Source organism: Mya arenaria, chromosome 5, assembly GCF_026914265.1.
Source record: "Mya arenaria isolate MELC-2E11 chromosome 5, ASM2691426v1".
Lineage (NCBI taxonomy): Eukaryota > Metazoa > Mollusca > Bivalvia > Myida > Myidae > Mya > Mya arenaria.
The window spans coordinates 43,723,624-43,731,353 of NC_069126.1; the positions used below are offsets into that span (position 1 = coordinate 43,723,624).

At 32.9% G+C, this 7,730-nt stretch overlaps 1 protein-coding gene across 2 annotated transcripts in view; it reads left to right on the forward strand.

The window, feature by feature from the left end:
* Positions 1-1,277: 1,277 nt before the first annotated feature.
* The window catches only part of LOC128233878 (uncharacterized), a 21,449-nt gene continuing 14,996 nt past the window's right edge, over positions 1,278-7,730 (forward strand). For both annotated transcript variants that reach the window (XM_052947746.1, XM_052947747.1), the window contains exon 1: positions 1,278-1,406. The gene's annotated coding sequence lies outside the window, so the exon portion shown is untranslated. The remainder of the gene's footprint in view (positions 1,407-7,730) is intronic.

The following is a 7,730-nucleotide window of genomic DNA, read 5'->3' on the forward strand; positions in this document are numbered from 1 at the left end:
TGCACAATAACAGGAAACCGTCTAAAATAATTAATTGGAAGCAATGTCTCAAGTGTTCTTATTTCAAAAGTATATTTTTACGTAGATTTTAATTGAATCCCGCAAGCTTACATACATCTGAATTGTACGCTCTGTGCTGACTATTATTTTAAAAAGTTGGTTGAAATACCTTAAATACACCTTGTAGTTATTTCAAATGCCATATACCAAACACTTATCCGACTGCTTATGCTCATTAGTAAAGGATTCATTAAAATTGTTGTATACAATTTTGTAAAAACGGTAGAATCTAAGTCAAAAATTTATTAATGACTCAGCTGCACTGTTTTGAGAAAATTGAGACCCTTGAGAACGAACACTAACAGGAAACCGTCTAAAATAATTAATTGGAAGCAAAATCTCAAGTGTTCTTATTTTAAAAGTATATTTTATATTATTTCCCTCCAAGCTTACATACATCTGAATTGTACGCTCTGTGCTGACTATTATTTTTAAAAAGTTGGTTGAAATACCTTAAATACACCTTGTAGTTATTTAAAATACCATATACATCACAATTATCGGACTGCTATTGCTCATTAGTAAAGGATTCGTTAAAATTGTTGTATACAAGTTTGTATAAACGGTAGAATCTAAGTCACAATTCATTTATGACCCAGCTGCACTGCTCTGAGATGATAAAATGCGTCTGTTTTTTTCCATGTAAAACGTCTAAACGTACACATGCGAGATGGAACAAATTAGATTACTGTTCATTTGTAATAATTGAACATTTTCAGCTTTGTACATGATAACGAGACAAAGCTGAAAATAAAAATAGGAACAGAAATTCTTTCTTTTAGTTGTAATCCATTGCTATTAATATTTAATATGTATATGTAACAATGTTATATAGTATGTGAAATTAAAACAAAATTCGATGTAAGACACTAATTCAAACGGAGTTACAATAATGATTAACCGCAATGACAGCTTTAAAAAAAAACTTAAACTTAAGTACTGTTTCGTTTATTTTATCGAACTGCTTTTATTTTGTGTGCATGAAAATGTGTTTTGTGGAAGCAGGTGACAATAGAATGATAAGGGAATACCTTAATGTAGGTCATTGTATTGGTGTTAACTTTAACTAGACAAGTGTAAGATCCGGTTGATATTTTAATATATTTTATTCATTCATCACACTTGACTTGAGCTAGCACAATTATGTAATTGCAATTATTTTTGATAATTGCTACGGATTTCCTTGTACAAGTGCATCCGTATCTGCCTGATTGAAAGAACAAGCTTTCAATATGCTGTATACAGTGTTCATAATATGTCTCACACATACGTTTATTCGAATATGGATTCCTTATTATTTCCGCTAAAGTAATGTTTCCTTGTCGTTGTTGCTGTTGATGCTCAGGGTAAGTAACCATTGTGTTTCTTTTAACACTGGGGCTTATATAATAAGAAAAACAATAAGTAAAATACAACAGTGTCGGTGTTTTTATATACGACGACTTTATGTATTATGTTTGGTGTTATACTATGATAATTGAATCATAAGAATTGCATTAATTCTAGTACAGATGGTTTGGTGTTTCTACAAACTTTGAGGATTGAATCAAACTTTGTTTTATAATTTCAATACAGAAATTTTGATCTTTCTTTATACTCCGATGATTGAATCATAAGAATCAAAATACTTCTAGTACAGCAGGTTTGGTGTTATTATAGACTTTGAGGATATAATAATTTTTGGTTAATAATTATTTTACAGCAAATTTGGACTTTCTATAAACTATGAGGATTGAATAATACTTAGATTAATAATTCTAATACAGCAAATTTGGTGTATTTTTGTACTCCAATGATATTGAATGAATCATAACAATAACAATACTTGAAGTTCAGAAATTTTGATTGTTTCTGTGTTCTATGAGAACTGAATAATAAGAATTATAGTAAGTCTAGAGTGTTATTGTAAGCTTATTTATATTTGCACTCGGGCCTTGTCCATTCGGCAAGTGTTCTGATAAAATTGTTAGCCATTTTATATTTTAGAGCATAGTGCACAGATATAATGTTAACCTGGTTAGAGCTTCCCTGGTTCACACGGGACCCCCATTTAACATACCTCCAGGAGGACATTAAGTATTTTTAGAGGTGCGGCGGGGAATCGAACCTGCGATCCCTGGATTGACAGTCAAATGTGTAACCATCCGCCATAAGTCTAGTACAATATTTTTTATGTTTTATAAAAGCCGAATATTTATTCACTAGAGCGCTCGGGTACGAAAGCAAAGGTTTGATCATTCAGCTCCAATAAAAAAAATAACAAATAGGATCACCATTTTTCTACAAACGGTTATATTTGAAAAAAAATCTTGATTTAATCTTATATAATCTTTTACTAATATCAGATTAATTGTATTGGCATAATTGGCTGTTTTGTTTAAACGCGATTTATTTAGGTATAATTACAATTTCAAATGTACACAGTATGCTTCTGCCATCCTGTCAAGCTTCGTATAATGGTATAGAGACTGTTATGTTTAAATAAATATTGACCAAATGAGATAATATGATGAATAATATGGAAGTAGAGTTAGTAATAACAACAATATAATACATTCGAAGAAACGTAGAAAACGGTGCAAGTCAATGGATTCAAGTTAGTTCCAAATTAGGTAAGATATCAGAATCATTTAGTTTGTCGAAAGAAGTGCTACATATCATTCATAGGACTGTTCCAGTTAATACGCCCGCGTGATAAACACTCGATTTGTAATAAGTATCACGATATAACTGGGGTACAGTACCGATGGAGAAGAACGAAGTGTTTCTGATAGAGATTTTCAAGTAGATATTGTAGATAGTTAAAAAGAGGTATATAGTAATTGTGATTTACATGTTATTTTCCGAATGTAAAGCACTTCATATTTTAGATCAAGGACGTCTATGAATGATTGCATGATACACTCCCCGGCCTTCTGTTTGACTGACTAGATATGTTCATGTCATGAGCAGTTACTAGAAAGTGTGACACCTAAATGTTTGTGAGTTGAAACTTCTGCTAACTTAACGTCATTTATGAATATAGGTGGAAAAAGCAGTGTCTCTGTTTTAGATTGATGTAATGATACAAGTCACCTTTCAGACCATGCATAAATCCGTTCCATTTCATCACTGAGTTGCTAGGCAGCAATGAAAGGGTAATCGACAACACTTTATAAGAGAATGTCATCCGCTTAAGACGAAGGGGTAATTGTATTTCACGAACATCATTGGTGTCAATAATGAAAAGCAAGGGCCCTTAAATTGAGCCTTGAGGTACCCCAGCAGAGATTATTAAGGTTTCTGGCTTAGTACTAGACAGAATGACGCACTGCGTAATCCCAACAATAAGGATCCGGAAATGCCACTTTCACGAAGTTCGAAAAAAGGACTTCGTACCATCGCCAATCAAAGGCTTTCGAGATGTCAAAAATTACATTCTTTTCCCTCATCTTAAGCAAGACAGATCGATTGAAAGATCGATTCAAGCTGACTGTCCGTTGAGTCTTTTGGAATAAAGCCAAGCTTGAAAGAAGTTAGGAAATTAATAACTATGTAAGAAGTTATATTATGTAATATATTTTTGCAAAATTCATTTTAAAACCTTGCTTTGATTACTCATGAATGAATTTGCACGGTAATTACCAGCGTTTTTGAGATCAGACTACTTATAAATAGCGCAGACATGAGCAGGTTTTTAGTAAGTTTATGGAGACGAAAACGTCTAGGTGGTATATATAACTGTCCTGCAATGTAGGAATATTAGAATAACTAGAATTTAGAAGAGATCTGTTCGGTACATTTAAATGAGTATGAGCTTTGAAGAAGCTTTTCAGAAGGTTTCTCTTATCAGTGTTTGATTCATAAACAGTGCATGAAAGGGGGAGGTCTTTAGATGCATTATTTTGATTAGCCAAACTCTTAATAGTTTTCCATAAGTCTGGTCAAATTTCTTTGTTTAGCAGTTCTAACAAGATAGGTAATATTGTTACGTATCTGTCAGATATGCGCCACAGATGTTCATTGTTCGAATGTTTAGCACTAACGTTTGCCCTATTTCCCTGTCAGAGTAGTTTTTGAATTGCTGTATGAAACAATAGTGGGTCCTAAGTGCGAATCTTGACTGCCTTTGAAGGTATACATATTTCACAAGTTCATCAAGTGATTAGTAAATTTGTCCGCATAAATATGTTGGCATGAAAACATGAATTCAACACAAAAGATGAAGCAAGCAAGCACAGATCGTCATATTTTTTGTGTGGAAATATCAAGATTTTGCGTTTCAATAGTGGTCCGATAGCCATTATTAATTAAAGTATGCAATAAATAGGACAATGATAAAGAATAAACTGGTCCAGAAATGGTTCACCAACACCACACCAAGACAATATCTGGCGATGAAACAAAGAAATACATCCACAAGAGACTCCGATATGTTAGTAAAATGAGTTGAGTAAGAAACTACTTGTGACAGATTAAAATTCTTACAAACAGACTCTACCTTATGACAAGTTGAAGGTTTGTTCATGTCAAGGCTGAGATCGTCTGAGAATAATATCATTTATACTAGTTTTATTCACCAATTCTATTGATGGTGTTGATGCATTCAAGAGCACACGGTTTAGAATATGGATGACTGTAAACGATACCCAATGGAAGACGTCTTTTCGAAATTCTAGCCAAATGCATTCTATATCGTACACTTTTATATCCCGTCGTTCCAAAACATATATATCAGACTTTTGAAATACGAACTATGTTACCTCTATGCGCATCAAATCTAATCTATAAGGAATCTAATCTGTAAGGAATGTGAAATGTGGGAAATACCATTGGGGATGATTCAAATATAAGGCGTCAACGATATTTCTGTGATAGCTAGAATGTCAAGGTTACATAGATTTGCACACAAAATGTTCTATTTTACTGAAAACTCTCTGCAGATAGTACGAACAATAGTTAAAATACCATCAATAACAGTAGAAATATAAGAATAGGGGATCGGTAAAGATGATGGGGGACGTGGATTTTCATGATGGTCATCCGAAAAAAGTTAAAGCATCGAAAGCAAACAAATCAGTTCAAAGTGATTTAGCGGTTTAACCAATTTTGTGCGTGTTAACAGGGACAGAACAATTAAACTCTCATTTGAAAAAAAATAATTATATTTCAATAGACATTTAAAATCTGGTAATACTTAGATTCAACATTATATGAAGGAATTTGACATATGAACTGACCTGTACCACAGAGGAAAGAGTAAGAAAGAAAAAAGTGACGTACATAAGCATAAGCAAAAATGTAAATGACAAATTCGCTTATATTTGCTGTTTTCAGAACTGAGGTACTCAGTTTAATAAAAGTGAAGTATTTACTTCAGCTGATTTTAAAAGTTGTTCTTAAAGTTGATATTTTCACTCCTTAGTTTTTAGAGAAAATATCGAAGTGAAATGATTAATCATTTTTGAAAAATGGACCCAACGACCAAATGACTACAGTGAAACACTTTATTATTTTCGATAAGAAGGCGTAGTGTAATAAAGTATCCAGTTTCTGTTAAAAATGAGACGCCGCAGAAAGAGTTACAATAAATATGATTTAATACTATTTAATTTATGAATTGCTTATAAATGCAACCTACTGACCGAATTAAATATGACAGGCTGGAGTCACACGCTAAACACAACCAGCAAGGTAAAGGTGAACCACAATGTATTAAATTAAGGTTATTGTTCATTCAAAATAGTAAAAACTCTGAATCAAAATATAAGTGATCATAACAGCAAATGAAACTAAGACATGAATATGTGATGATATTTTCAAAACGAGTCGGAGGTGGGAAAGCCAAATATAACTAGAGTGAATTAAGTGATTGCAGGACAACACCAAAGTGTCTCAAGCTCATACAGTTTTAAAACTTCGTGAAAGTGAAGTGATACTGATGTTGAGTGTTAAACTATTTAGGCTACAATTATCGGTCGTATACCACCGTTTACTAAAGGGGTCAACAGGACCGACTAAAATAATATTTTCTTGGAAGCAGAAAGCCGTTGTATACATGTTTTTGGTAAAGCTATCTCCTTCTTATTATCTGGTGTAGATATCTTCTTTTTCTGATCTTCTGGTTAAGATGATATTTTTCTGGTAAGGCATTTTTTTATCTGGTCTTCTGGTTAGTTGATCCTCTTCTGGTAAGGTATTCTGGTCTTCTGGTTAATATAGTATTTTTGAGTTGTTGATACTGTCAGCAAGTTCTGTAAAAGAAGTTCATATTGAATATACTCTGATATCTTAAAGAAGTTGTCAGGTGGAAATGCAGTAGCAGACTCCTGCTCACGGTGATACATTGCATTATGGTTATACACCACTAATTTATTTCCCAATACATTTCAATGACAACCGCACATTTCATTTAAATTCAGTTCATAGTTAATTGATTTTACTAGAATAAGTAATGTAGCGTTTCTCCTAGGAAAATTTACTCACTTATTATTATAGCACCGTATATAATTCAAGGTATTCATGTTGCTTCAGGCCGGAAGACAGACATGTTCTGGTCCAGCAAAACATATTTAATCTCTGAGGTATTTGTGCCTTTTTTGTCTCTCTGGGTGCAGGTATTGGAAGTATTTAAAGGATAACAACTAAAGAGTATGTGCATCACTAGGACATAAACAACATATCAATCTGAAGTAGCATTCTCAATCTTAAATATAGAGATGGAATCCTCGCCCATGGATAAAAACAAAGGACTCCTTAATGAAAAAGGTGAACACAAGGGAGTAAAGTCCTCTTTTAATTGTATAAAATAACTATTAACAGCAAAAACATATTACCAAAATAAAATATTAATCAAAAGTAAATAAAGGCGTAGCCGGGCCGTTGAGTGATAATTGACCCGAGTGACTCATTACGGCCCGAGACGTAGTCGAGGTAAATTATGAGCACGAGGGCCAATAATCACTGAACGGCCCGGCTACGCCGTGTATTAACCTCTTTAATACATATATTTGTTTTTCTTATTTTATACGTTTAATGACTACGCTTTAAAGTTTACGTCCACTCCAGTTGTGCATTCCTATTTTTTTCTGGCTTTACTACGACGAATAAACTCACTCTCAAATTAAATCTAGTTTTTGAAAGTAAGCCAAAAAGGCAAACAACATTTTGTTGGCATTTCATGTTACCATCAATTTCAATTGTTGAACTTTAAAATTCTACAGCAAGTCTATTCGAAATTTTGTACGAATCATTGTTATCTATCTTTTCTTGTTCTGAATGTCACAAATCAATTTAATTAAAAATGAACATGTAGCAAGTAGAACGACCCTTTGTACTTAAATAAACGAATTCCTCGTATAATTGATAAAACATGTTTGTTGTTTTTCAAGTTAATTCAATTTTGTCGCTTCCTTTGTTTTGTATTTAGAATGTCAACGCTGAATAAAAAAGCCGCCTTAATTGTCAACACTGGTTATGAAACACTAGGATATTTTCCTAAACTGCGTTCGTGTTTGCCTCCCATTACAATTTTAATGATTAATCTGTTCAAGCAGATCAATAAATTGAAATTATTTAGTTAAAACATTATTTTAAAGTCTATAAAATTTGATTTTAAGATTCAAGTGCGAACGTTCTACGGCCCGAATATGATAATCGATAATAGGCCCGAGCCGCAAAACTGATTATCG